Source organism: Zootoca vivipara, chromosome 16, assembly GCF_963506605.1.
Source record: "Zootoca vivipara chromosome 16, rZooViv1.1, whole genome shotgun sequence".
Taxonomy (NCBI): Eukaryota; Metazoa; Chordata; class Lepidosauria; order Squamata; family Lacertidae; genus Zootoca; species Zootoca vivipara.
Window position 1 is genome coordinate 36820642 of NC_083291.1, and position 12600 is coordinate 36833241.

Genomic DNA, 12600 nt, shown 5'->3' on the forward strand with positions numbered 1-12600 from the left:
AACCCAGCCCAAAACTCCGGACAATCTGGGCAAGGGGGCGCATGAAGATATTAAAAAGCATCGGGGAAAGGATTGCACCTTGCGGGACTCCACACACCAAGGAGTGCCACGGTGACAACCCCCTCCCTAGCGCCACCCTCTGTCCCCGACCTGAGATAAAGGAACGCAGCCATTGTTGGACTGTACCCTGAATCCCCATAAAAGGTTGTACAGTATAGAAAGACTATGGCTATCAATTTACAGAGCAATCTGATATGAGTGTTCATTAAATCTAGTTTAATAATAATAATAATAATAATAATAATAATAATAAGGTGTTGCAACGGAGGAGTGCAGGGAAAAGAAAACTCCTGGCACTCATTCTTTCTTGCTGCAGAATTAAAATATTTCTCCGCTTTTCTCCTTCTTTTTCTCTTGGGTGGTGTGTTAAACGGTCATCCTAAGGGGAAACAGGTCGGTCCCCCCCCCCTCTTAGAGGAAATGGACTGATCGGAACCTGACTGACATCAGCTCAGAATCCAACCTCACTTGGCAGGCAGTTGAGGCCAACCCCAGCCTTTGGGTGTCTTAACTGCGACAGGAGCTGAAAATCTGTAATCCTCCAAACATTACCGAGTGGCAGAATAAACTGAAATGGCCCAGTTAACAAACAGCTTGAGTGGAAAGGTAAAGGAAGAATTTTTCAAAAAGTGGGATAGGTATAAGAATTATGTTAAAAAATATAGTGAGAATAATATAGTGAGAATAGCGTTTGAGTAAAATTGGAAGGAAATAGTTTGGATCTGTAGGTGTTGTTGGGATGTCTAAAGCTGTACCCCCATTGATTTTCTTTAGGTTTGAATGGAATTTTAAATATAAATTTTAGTAGGACCTAAAGTTGAACTTGTTGTGACGTGGGGTTTGTGATTTCAGCTCTCTTGACAAACATGCTGGAGACAGTTCTCTAGTAACAGCTCTTTATTAAAGTGAACAAGACTGACTGTGAGGGCAGGAAGGCTACATTTATAGGGACAGGGAACTAGCTAGAAGGGGATACATTTTGGAGGGAACAATATCAGGCAATCACAGTGCTGCCTTTTGGAGGGAACCAATGAGACAGAGGATCCAAATACAGCAGCTTAAATGAACCAATAGTAGCTGTACCCTCTGGAACCAAAAGGCAGTTACTTTATCCTAATGCAAATACAGACAATAATAATACAGAGATAAAATCCTTTGACTCAATACACAACACCCCTCCCCCCCTAGTGAGCACAGCAGACGTAATCCCTCAGGTACTGTGGGGTCCTACAACTTCTACTTGATCTCCTGACAACAGGTGTTGCAGGTTCTGGATTGGGTGTTACCTGTGGTGGAGGGGCTGCTATAGGGGTTTCGTCAGGAACAGATGGCGTCCCAGACATCTCAGGGTCCCCTACCTGTACCTCGTCATCCTGAGGACTAGCAGACCCTGGTTCATTTGCTGAAGCCCCTGGTGACTGCACCTCTGGGCCATCTTCACTCTGGTCTTGCAGCTGTGCGTCATTAGCCAGGGATGAATTATCTGACTCCTCCCTGCTGAGCGCCCGGCGCCTCAGCTGATCTATATGTCTCTTCCAAACTTGCCCATTTTCCAAGGTCACATAATAGGACACAGGTCCACTAGCCCGGGTGATCACACCGGCCACCCACCGCGGACCTCGTGAATAGTTCCTCACCCAGACCAGATCTTCAGGGGCGAGATACCTTGTTGTGTCAGTCTCAGCCTGGGGGGTTGCTCTTGAATTACGGTTTGGCATTTTATCTGGGTGGACATAATCCAGCACCGTTACCAGTCTTCTACCTAAGAGCAGCTCAGCTGGCGACTTGCCCGTCGCAGTACACGGCGTCGCATGCTGCAAAAATAACATTCGCGCAATGCGAGCCGACCAGTTACCCTCCATTAAGCGTGCAATGGATTCTTTGGCTGTTCTTACCATGCGCTCAGCCTGCCCATTGGAGGATGGGTGAAAGGGCGCGGATGTGACCCCTCTTATGAAGTTATCAGCCAAGAATGCCCTGAATTCTTGGGATACAAAAGCTGCCCCATTATCTGATACAATGGTCTCAGGTAACCCGTGGGTTGCAAACAGCTGCCTCAACACCTTGATTACGGCAGCTGATGCCATGCTAGGGACCATCGCCACTTCTAACCATTTGGAATATGCATCAACGATAACCAAAAAGACCTTCCCTTGGAATGGCCCAGCAAAATCTATGTGCAGCCGGCTCCAGGGAGTCCTGGACTGCTCCCACCAGTGGACTGGTGCTCTGGCCACTTCTGGCCGCACCTCTTGGCATGCCTTGCATGTTCGTACCCAATGTTCTATGTTCTGGTCCATTCCAGGCCACCACACATAACATCGGGCTAGCGACTTCATCCTGACCATTCCCGGGTGTCCCATGTGAAGCATCTCAAGAACCCTGTTTCTCAGTGGTGCTGGGATGATCACCCTATCTCCCCATAGGAGACAACCCTTATGCATGGACAATTCGTGCTGCCTTATCGCATAAGGCCTGAATTTTTCTTCATGCGGACCACCTGGCCACCCCCTCCCCACCCAAGTGAGCACACGGGAGAGAACAGCATCTTTCCTTGTTTTCTCAGCTATATCAGTAGCTGTTACAGGAGCCCCCGGAAGTGTTTCTAGCATCATAATGTGCTCCGCCGGAGCAGGATCCTCATTGCTCCCGCCAGGAAGGGGCAATCGACTCAGCGCATCAGCGTGGCACAACTGTTCCCCCGGCACATGGGTCAAGGTGTACTGGAACCCATTCAGGAATATTGACCAACGCAACATTCTGGGGGAGAGAATTTGTGGTGTTTGTTTGTTTGGGTTGAACAACCCTAACAGTGGTTTGTGGTCCGTTTCAATGGAGAAATGGCGACCGTACAAATAATCATAGAACCTTTTGATTCCTGACACAATTGCTAGTGCCTCTTTATCAATTTGAGCATAGTTGCGCTCCGTGGGTGACAACGTACGGGAATAGAAAGAGATGGGCTTTTCCGACCCATCCGGTTCCCTATGACTCAGCACAGCCCCCAGGCCGTATTGAGAGGCATCACATGCCAAGACCAGCGGCTTCAACTCATCATAATGAGCAAGGACGCTCCTGCTACTCAGCATTTCTCGCATTCAAAAGCCTTCTGCTGCTCCCGCCCCCATCGCCACACATTCTTTTTCTGCAAAAGTCTATGTAATGGTTCAGCTACCGAAGCTTTCTGGGGTAAGAATGAATGATAAAGTTAATAAGTCCCAGGAATGACTGCAACTCCGTCTTGTTCTGTGGTCGTGGTGCCTCGATGATGGCCTTAATCTTAGCATCTGTGGGGTGGATGCCTGATGCATCAATTTTAAACCCCAAGAAATCCAGAGTTGGCACCCCAAAACTGCATTTTTCTTTTTTCAGTTGCAACCCCACCTCCTTGAACTTGAGCAACACTGCACGGACACACGCAACCAGTTCCTGTGGGTCTTTTCCAGCAATCAAAACGTCATCAAAAAATGGCAAAACCCCCGGCAGACCCCTTAACAGGCGTTCCATGAGCCCTTGAAAAATCCCTGGGGCCACACAAACTCCGAACTGTAATCTGTTAACTCTGAACGCCCCTTTATGTGTGACAATAGTCTGTGCTTCCGCTGATTGTGGGGTTACCGGCAGCTGTTGGTAAGCTTGTGCCAGGTCAATTTTGGCGAACACCTTGCCCCCAGCCAGTTTAGCCAACAGATGTGATACTACTGGAATGGGGTATGAGTTTCCCCTGGGTGCCTTATTGATAGTACATTTGTAATCTGCACATATCCTGACTTCCCCATTTGCTTTAAGGGGCGTGACGATTGGAGTCTCCCACTTAGCAGAGTCCACGGGTGAGAGAACTCCCTGCTTGACCAATTTATCCAGCTCTGCCTCGATCTTGGGTTGCAGTGCAAATGGCACTCGCCTTGGTTTGAGTCGGATTGGGGCCACCCCGGGGTCCAACTCGAAGTCAACTGGGGGCCCTTTATAACAACCCAGTTTTCCATTAAAGAGACCAGCAAATTCCTTGCATAATGCCTCGCTCATCTCAGGGCAGGTTTGGATTGAATTAAGCCCTGAGATACTCAGTCCCAGGGCAGGGAACCAGTCAGTGCCCAGGAGACTGGGGCGACTGCCCTTTGCAATCACCAGTTTGAGTACAGCCTGTTTGTCCCGGAACTGTACTCTCACGGCACACATTCCCATAACATGGATGCGGCCTGCTGAGTATGACTGCAAGGTTGCCGGGAAGGGCTCCAGAGGGGGCAACTTACCCCTGGGGAAGAATGTCTTCGCGGTCTGGTCCGACACAATGGTGAATGCAGATCCAGAGTCCACCTCCATGTCGCACTGCTGACCCTCAATCTTCACCTTGACGTTTGCCTTGCCTTGCGCTGGAAACTGCACGGCCCTCCCGTTGATCTCCGTTATGTAGTGGCAGTCCTTTCGAAAATGAGTTGCTGTGGGCGGTCTGCGATGCTCCAGTCTAGGTGCTCCTGTTGCTCCTGACGCCACCGATCTACAGACCCTGGCGATGTGACCTGTCTTCCCGCACATCCGGCACATAGCATCCCTGAAACGACAACTCTTCCGCCCATGGTTTCCGCCACAACCTGGGCAACTGCCTCGGTGATCTTTGTGCACTGTGCAGGCCTGACGCACCAACTCGACCCCACGGACTGGGCTCTGGCTCGGAGTAGCCTCTAGCTCGTCCATGGCATGCGCAACTTCTATCTGTGGCTTAGTGGCCTTGCGACTGGCATCAAGCTCCTCTCTTTCATAATTCTCCGTGGCGGTGGCCTCCTTCAAGGCTGAAGCAAGGGTAACCTCTTCTTTAGCCACGATGCGTCTTCTGGCTCTCTTGCTGCTCAGACCACCAATAAACCGATCCAGGAGAGTCTCTTCCAGATTTTGGAAGCCGCAGTGCTGAGCGAGCTTCCGGAGTTCAGCCAGAAATGCGGACTCCCCAGCATGCTGCTGCCTCTTATGGAACTCCATCCGCCGGGCCATCTTGGTCTCAGTAGGCGCCAAGTGGCTTGTTAAGCAGGCAAGAATATCTTGGAGAGATGTCTCACTCAGCTTCGCTGGAGCAAGTAATGCCTTGGCTAGCTTGAAGGTCTCGGGCCCACAGTAGCTCAGGAATGTGGCCCTTCTTTTGCTGGCATCGGTGATCCCTTGAGCCACTGCGAAGAACTCGAAGCGTTCGACGTAGTCTTCCCAGGTGTGGGGCTCTGATGGCTGGAAGGGCTCCAATACCCTTGGACTCTCCATTGTCCTAGCGGGCAGGGTCGTCTTCTCAGCTGGCCAGTGAGTCTTGTTCTCAGCTGCAATCCGGACTCTGAGGCAGGGTTGTGTTTAACCGCTCCTCAGCATTCCGGATCCCACCTTCGTCGCCAGTTGTTGTGACGTGGGGTTTGTGATTTCAGCTCTCTTGACAAACATGCTGGAGACAGTTCTCTAGTAACAGCTCTTTATTAAAGTGAACAAGACTGACTGAGGGCAGGAAGGCTACATTTATAGGGACAGGGAACTAGCTAGAAGGGGATACATTTTGGAGGGAACAATATCAGGCAATCACAGTGCTGCCTTTTGGAGGGAACCAATGAGACAGAGGATCCAAATACAGCAGCTTAAATGAACCAATAGTAGCTGTACCCTCTGGAACCAAAAGGCAGTTACTTTATCCTAATGCAAATACAGACAATAATAATACAGAGATAAAATCCTTTGACTCAATACACAACAGAACTTAATTCTTTTATTGAGTAACCAGCTATCACCAAGCTCGGTTGGCCTTTTGCCTCTATTTTCAGGTCCCCCCCAACCTTTTGCTACAGGGATGGGCGTGCTCTTGGTTGTGCTGCCCCAAAATAGCTCGCTTGGTTTCGGGAAGGCAGGCTAAAGGTCTCTTTGTTTGAAAAAGTTTTGCTAAGCCATAATGCAAGAGGTAGAGGAGTTAGTCTTCACTATGTTGTGTTTAGGTTTTTCATTATTCTTTCATTGTTCCCTTGCGGTACTTGTAAGGCTGTTGATGGTGTTTAATCGCATTTACCGGCCTAAGTAAATGTTTTAGTTGCAGTTGCAGAGAAAGGACAGTGTGGGGTTGGGAGTTTCCCCAGGTGTCATCACTGGGGGGGGGGGGCAAAATGACAAAAAGCCGAGTAGTTTGTTTTTTTAAAAAAAATTAGGGTCAGCAAACTTTTTAGTTAAGTCAAAAAACACAGCTGGCATTGGGCGCCACACCGTGGGGGCCAGCACTTACCGGGGGCCTGCAGCGTGCCTGAGCCACGCATCTCTCCTGGGAGTGACGTGGTGGCTTGGGAGCCTGCAGGCTCGGAGCTGTCTGAAATGGCAGAGTGGGCTTGCTTCTGCTCACTGCCTCTCCCTCAGCCACCCTACAGCTGAGGGGGAGGCGGCAGAGAGGCTCCAGGCAGCGCCCCCCGCCCCCAAGACCCCCGTGTTGAACCGGGCTATGCCGCTGTTCTGTTGTTTCAATTATGGGTGCCCCTTGAGAGTTAATGTGCTGTGCTCGCTGCCCCACTCGTCCGGTTGGACCAGCCCCCCAGGGCACCAGGGCCGTAGGGCTTCCCTGGCTAGCGGGCAGGAGAGTTTGGCTTTTGGGTTCCTCCCTGTCTCATTTTGGGTTGCTCTCTTTCTCCTCTCTCCCCACCACCACTGCAGGAGGACGAGCCAATTGAAGGGCCAGGCAGCCCCCCAGAGCAGAAAGGCTTGCTTCATCCTGACTTGCTGAGCCCATATTGGGTAGGTGACAGCGGCCTGAGCGACGCCTGGCAGGAGGGGAGGGGGCATATCAACCGCAGAATGGAAGCTGTTCTGTTGGTTCAGTTTTGGGTGCCTTGAATTTTATTGTTTGGTTGTGTTTTTTAATTCCTTGTCTTCTGCATCTTTTACTCGCAGGTTCCCAAAATCACACCAGAGAGTGCCCACAGCTCCACCACTACACTGTCCTCTCTGGACTCTTTGTGGGACTCGCCCAATGAGGTATGTAGCAGACAGAGCAGGAGGGAAGCCCTGCTGAGCTGCAAAAGGGCAACCCTGAGGCTGGGGAGGAGGAGGAGGAGAAAGATGGCCAGCCGACCAGGCCACCTTCTGGACCAGTTGTGAGCAAGGGGGCAGACAGGCAGGGGACGGCTAAGGGCAGGCTGTGCTTGCTGCCCCACTCGTCCTGATGGACGAGCCCCCCATGGCGCAAGGGCTGTAGGGCTTTCCTGGCTAGCAACTCAATGCGGGCAGGAGAGTTTGGCTTTTTGGTTCCTCCCTGTCTCATTTTGGGCTGCTCTCTTTCTTCTCTCTCCCCACCACCACTGCAGGAGGACGAGGAAAAGCCAGGGAGCCCCGCAGAGGAGGGTGGTGAAGAGAAGGAGCTGGCAAGGCCTGGGAGCACCCATAGCTCCTTCACGGCGCTCCTGGACTCCTTTTTGGAGATACTAAATGAGGTATGTAGCAGACAGAGCAGGAGGGAAGCCCTGCTGAGCTGCACAAGGGCAACCCTGAGGCTGGGGAGGAAGAGGAGGAGGAGGAAGATGGCCGGCTGACCAGGCCACCTTCTGGACCAGTTGTGAGCAAGGGGGCAGACAGGCAGGGGGAGGCTAAAGAGAGGCTGTGCTTGCTGCCCCACTTGTCCTCATGGACCAGCCCTCCATGGCGCAAGGGCTGTAGGGCTTCCCTGGCTAGCGACTCAATGCGGGCAGGAGAGTTTGGCTTTTTGGTTCCTCCCTGTCTCATTTTGGGCTGCTCTCTTTCTCCTCTCTCCCCACCACCACTGCAGGAGGACAAGCCAAAGGAAGGGTCAGGCAGCCCCCCGGACGAGGGCAGCGGTGAAGGGAAGGAGGAGACTCCAAGACATGATGTGCAGAGCCCAGATTGGGTAGGTGGCAGTGGCCTAAGCGACGCCTGGCAGGAGGGGAGGGGGCATATCAACCGCAGAATGCAAGCTGTTCTGTTGCTTCAGTTTTGGGTGCTTTGAGTTTCAATGTTTGGTTGTGTTTTTTAATTGCTTGTCTTCTGCATCTTTTCCTCGCAGCTCCCGGAAATGTCACCATGGAGCTCCTTCAGTTCCCTGCCCTCCCTGGACTCCCAAAATGAGGTACGTAGCAGACAGAGCAGGAGGGAAGCCCTGCTGAGCTGCACAAGGGCAACCCTGAGGCTGGGGAGGAAGAAGAGGAGGAGGAAGCTGGCCGACCAGGCCATTTTGGCTTCTGGGTTCCTGCCTGTCTCATTCTGGGCAATTGGCAGAATGGAAGGCAGCTGGAGGCCTTTCGAGGGTGACTCCCCCCTCCCGGGTTTATATTAATTTATTAATTAATACTATTTTGTCCCACAGCTACAAGAAAAGAAAGAAGAGCAGCCCGACATCATCCCAGAAGATGACAGCAGCCAAGAGGGGTCCCAAAACTCTTTGGACAAGGAGGCTGTACAGGAGCTGTGCCCCCCACCTGAGGACAACACAGAACACCTGGGGCCAAGAGTGAACGAGGTCAGATGAAACATTAAGATACAATCATTCATGCAATATTAAAAGCTTCCCTAAACAGGGCTGCCTTCAGATGTCTTCAGATGTCTTTTCTCACAGGTCTGCGGGGAAGAGAGGCCATCAAGGCTCCGGTCCCTCCCCTCTGGTTGCCTCAGGCTCAGGTCCCTCATCTCCTGGGTCCGGAACATCTTCAGGGCACCAGAAAGAACGAGCTTCGAGGTGCAGGCGGAGAGGAAGCCACTGGGCAGGCGGCTCAGACGGTGGATCCGCCAGCGCCATTGCTGTGTCCGCCCTCAATGAAGGTGAGGAGGTGTTGGGAGGCTCACATCGATCCGGGGGGATTTTGTCAACCCCCCCCCAGGGATGGCACCCGGGGTGGCAGGGGAAATAGCCCCTGGAGGCGCCTGAGTCCCGTGACATCTCGACTCCGACCGCGGGACTCATTTTGCGGCCGAAATTGTACAAAATGGCACCAAATCCTTTGGCATCAAGTGGGAACTTTGTACCCCTTACCATCTCCCTTCTTCTGGTCAGACTGAATGCATGAACGGACTCATAAAAACCCAGTTGGGAAAGCTCTCCCCTTATGAACTCCTATTTGGCAGGCCCTCCCCAACCCACCCCACTCAGTTTCCCACCTCTGAATTGGAAGCCGGGGGAAACGAACTTACCATATATGTGTCACAGTTGCAGCAGCACCTAAGGAAACTTCGCCGCTATGCTGCTTACTGTCAAAACGTTCCCCTTGATGTCGATGCCCACAAATTGGAGTTTCCGGAATCAGACTTTCAGAGCTTGCAGATAAGTTTAATACAGCCCAGTGGAGACGTTGATAAACCTCCTTCCTGTACTCCTAGCTTACCTGGAACCTTCCTTTATCCGGGGACACCGCTGCACTTCCCAGACACAAGTCACGGATTGAGAAACCTTCATTTCCTCGACCCGGTTTGGCTGTCGGAGTGCCTGCAAAGGATCTTCAACATCAAAAGCTCAAAGTCGGTTGTGAACAACGGTGTGGTCGAAGCGGAGGACCTCCGGATGCTCCTGGTTGGGATGGGGTTCACCACACAGACGGAGGAACAGTATTTCCAGTCCCTTGCCAAGTTTGAAATTGCACTGCCGGTGGCCAACAACAGGTACACTGGTTTTTGTTGCCGGGGCGTGGCTTATTTGGGCAGTTGGAGACAAACTGAGACAGAGACAGGCCACAACCTCACCATACATTTAAAGCACTATGATACCATTTTAACAGTCATGACTCTCTCCCCCCCCCCCCCGAATTCTGGGAACTGTAGTTCATCAAGGGTTCTGAGAGTTGCTATTAACAGTCGTGACTCCCTCCCCCAAAGATATTCCTGTGTATATTCCTGCGTATAAGACTACTTTTTAACCCAGGAAATTCTTCTCAAAAGTTGGGGGTCGTCTTATACGCCGGGTTGTATTTCTTATACGGCGAGTATATCCCAAACTCTATATTTTAACTGGAAAAGTTGGGGGTCGTCTTATACGCCCATTCGTCTTATATGTCTTATACAGTAATTATCAGCATTCTTAAAACATTGCTGTTCACTGAGTGCTTTGAGGGAAGCCATGAAACTTTGCCAATCCAAATGTACAGGGTATATGGTAAAAGGGATGCAGGTGGCGCTGCGGTCTAAACTCTTGGGTTTGCTGATTGGAAGGTCTAAACTCTTGGGTTTGCCGATCAGAAGGTCAGCGGTTCAAATCCCTGCAACGGAGTGAGCTCCCGTTGCTCTGTCCCAGCTCCTGCCAACCTAGCAGTTTGAAAGCACGCCAGTGCAAGTAGATAAATAGGTACCGCTGTGGCAGAAAGGTAAAGTGTGCTCTGGTTTCCTTGCGCTCTGGTTTCCGTCACAGTGTCCCATTGCGCTGGAAGCTGTTTAGTCATGCTGGCCAGATGACCTGGAAAGCTGTCTGTGGACAAACACTGGCTCCCTCGGCCTGAAAGCGAGATGAGTGTCGCAACCCCGTAGTCGCCTTTGACTGGACTTAACCGTCCAGGGGTCCTTTACCTTTTTACCTTTACAGGGTATATAACAATCATCTTCTCTCTTCCTTCTCAGTGCACTACCGTATATTTTCTGTGAATCACAACATGCAGATTTTGGATAAGCCTGTGATTGTCGAGTTGGAGGTGAGTGATGCATGTATGTGTCCTTGTGGTGGGTATAGCCAGAGCCATTTTCATCGGAGAAATGTTGGAGGGTACGCTTTATGGCTGAGCAAAGATTTTCTGGTCTCGATCCAGTGCTCTTTTTAGTGCATCACATTTGGTCTCCTCATCTTGATGGCGCACAACTTGTATGGACACAAGCTCCTGTGCTCCGTAAGAACTCTTGCACTATGGAATACAAATATTAAGTGCCCGCATTCCCCCCCCCCCAAACATCCCTTTAAATATACTTTTCCTCTCTCAGACACCAGAAGGAATTGTTGTCAGGCAGTCATTCATCAATCCTACTTCAAGAAACTTCCAACCTCACCCCTTACCAGAGATTGTCAGGTATTTGGCCATGAACATTACCTCAAACCAAATGTGTACACAGGGCTGTTTATTTCAGCCAGAACGTGCCTGAACTCAGTTCCGGCACCTCTCAGGTGAGCGCCATTGCCATTCTAAGAGAACAAGGGAGGTGTTCATGGTGGGTTCCAGCACCTATTTTTCTAGGGGAAAAAGCACTGTTTGTACAGAAAGTGAGCTGAAACAGCAATTGGCAAAGAAAGCACATCAATGATGAATTAATGATGTAAGGAGGGAGCTGCAGCCCAAGATAGTAAAGGTAAAGGGACCCCTGACCATTAGGTCCAGTTGGGATTGCTCATACTTTTCAAATTGCAGACACTGTCCTAAAAAGTCACATCTTTCCTCAAATTTTTATATGTTCTTCTTTCCCCCATTTCTTTCTTATTATTGCTAAGCTTCGAAGTCCTAGTTGAGCCATCAACTAAATTTTATTACATTGACAGCAACAGGGATTTCAGTGTGTCTATCACTGCAAGGTGGGTGTCTGCAACTGTGGGAAGGTAAAGGCACGTTATTATTGGTGTGAAATAAAATTAACGTATCTAGAATTAATAGCATAGCAGGGAGCAGCCGTGCCAACTCCGGGGGGGGGGGCAGAGGTGTCGTCACCCCCTCAATTTTCCTTGTGGTTCCCAGCAACTGTTACTGAGAAGTATGGAGCCTCTAACATAGCCCTATCCTTTTTGAATTTGGCCCTTATTTGATGCTGGATTTTGTTGTTTTAGGTTCCTCTATGGGAAGAGTGTGGCGGGTATGGCCTTTGTCCTCTTTGGAGTGAAAATGGATGGCGTCAAACACAGCATTCCAGACTCGCTCCAGAGAATTCAGGTAGGGTGTGTTTATGTGTACAGTGGAACCTCGGTTTAGGAACACCTCGGTTTACGAATTTTTGGTTTATGAACGCTGCGGACCCATCTGGAACGGATTAATTCACTTTCCATTACTTTCAATGGGAAAGTTCGCTTCAGTTTATGAACGCTTCAGTTTATGAACAGACTTCCGGAACCAATTGTGTTCATAAACCGAGGTACCACTGTATGTGTTCTCTCTCTCTCTCTCTCTCTCTCTCTCTCTCTCTCTCTCTCTCTCACACACACACACACACACACACACACACACACATGTATCACTTGGCTTTCCTCCCATTTTCCTTTTTTCAGATTAGTAATGGAGAAGGGGAAGGAATCCTAAGGAGAGACATCCTTCAGACTCGATTTCACAACCTCAACCATCTTATTGGGCACTCCCTCCATGTCTCTGTGACAGTGATGACAGAGTCAGGTGAGTGTCAGTCGTTCATACGTGGAATTTTATTATTCATTAAATTTTTATACCGCCCTTCATCTGAGGATCACAGGGCAGTTTGCAATATAAATAGACAAAAATACTCAACATAGTAACAAACTAACAATACCTGTCGCTGCCCCCGCAGTTTAAAAGGCCATAGATAGTTTAATTAGCCTAAGGCCTGGGAGGAGAGGAATATTTTTGCCTGGCACCTAAAGATATGTGTTGAGTATCT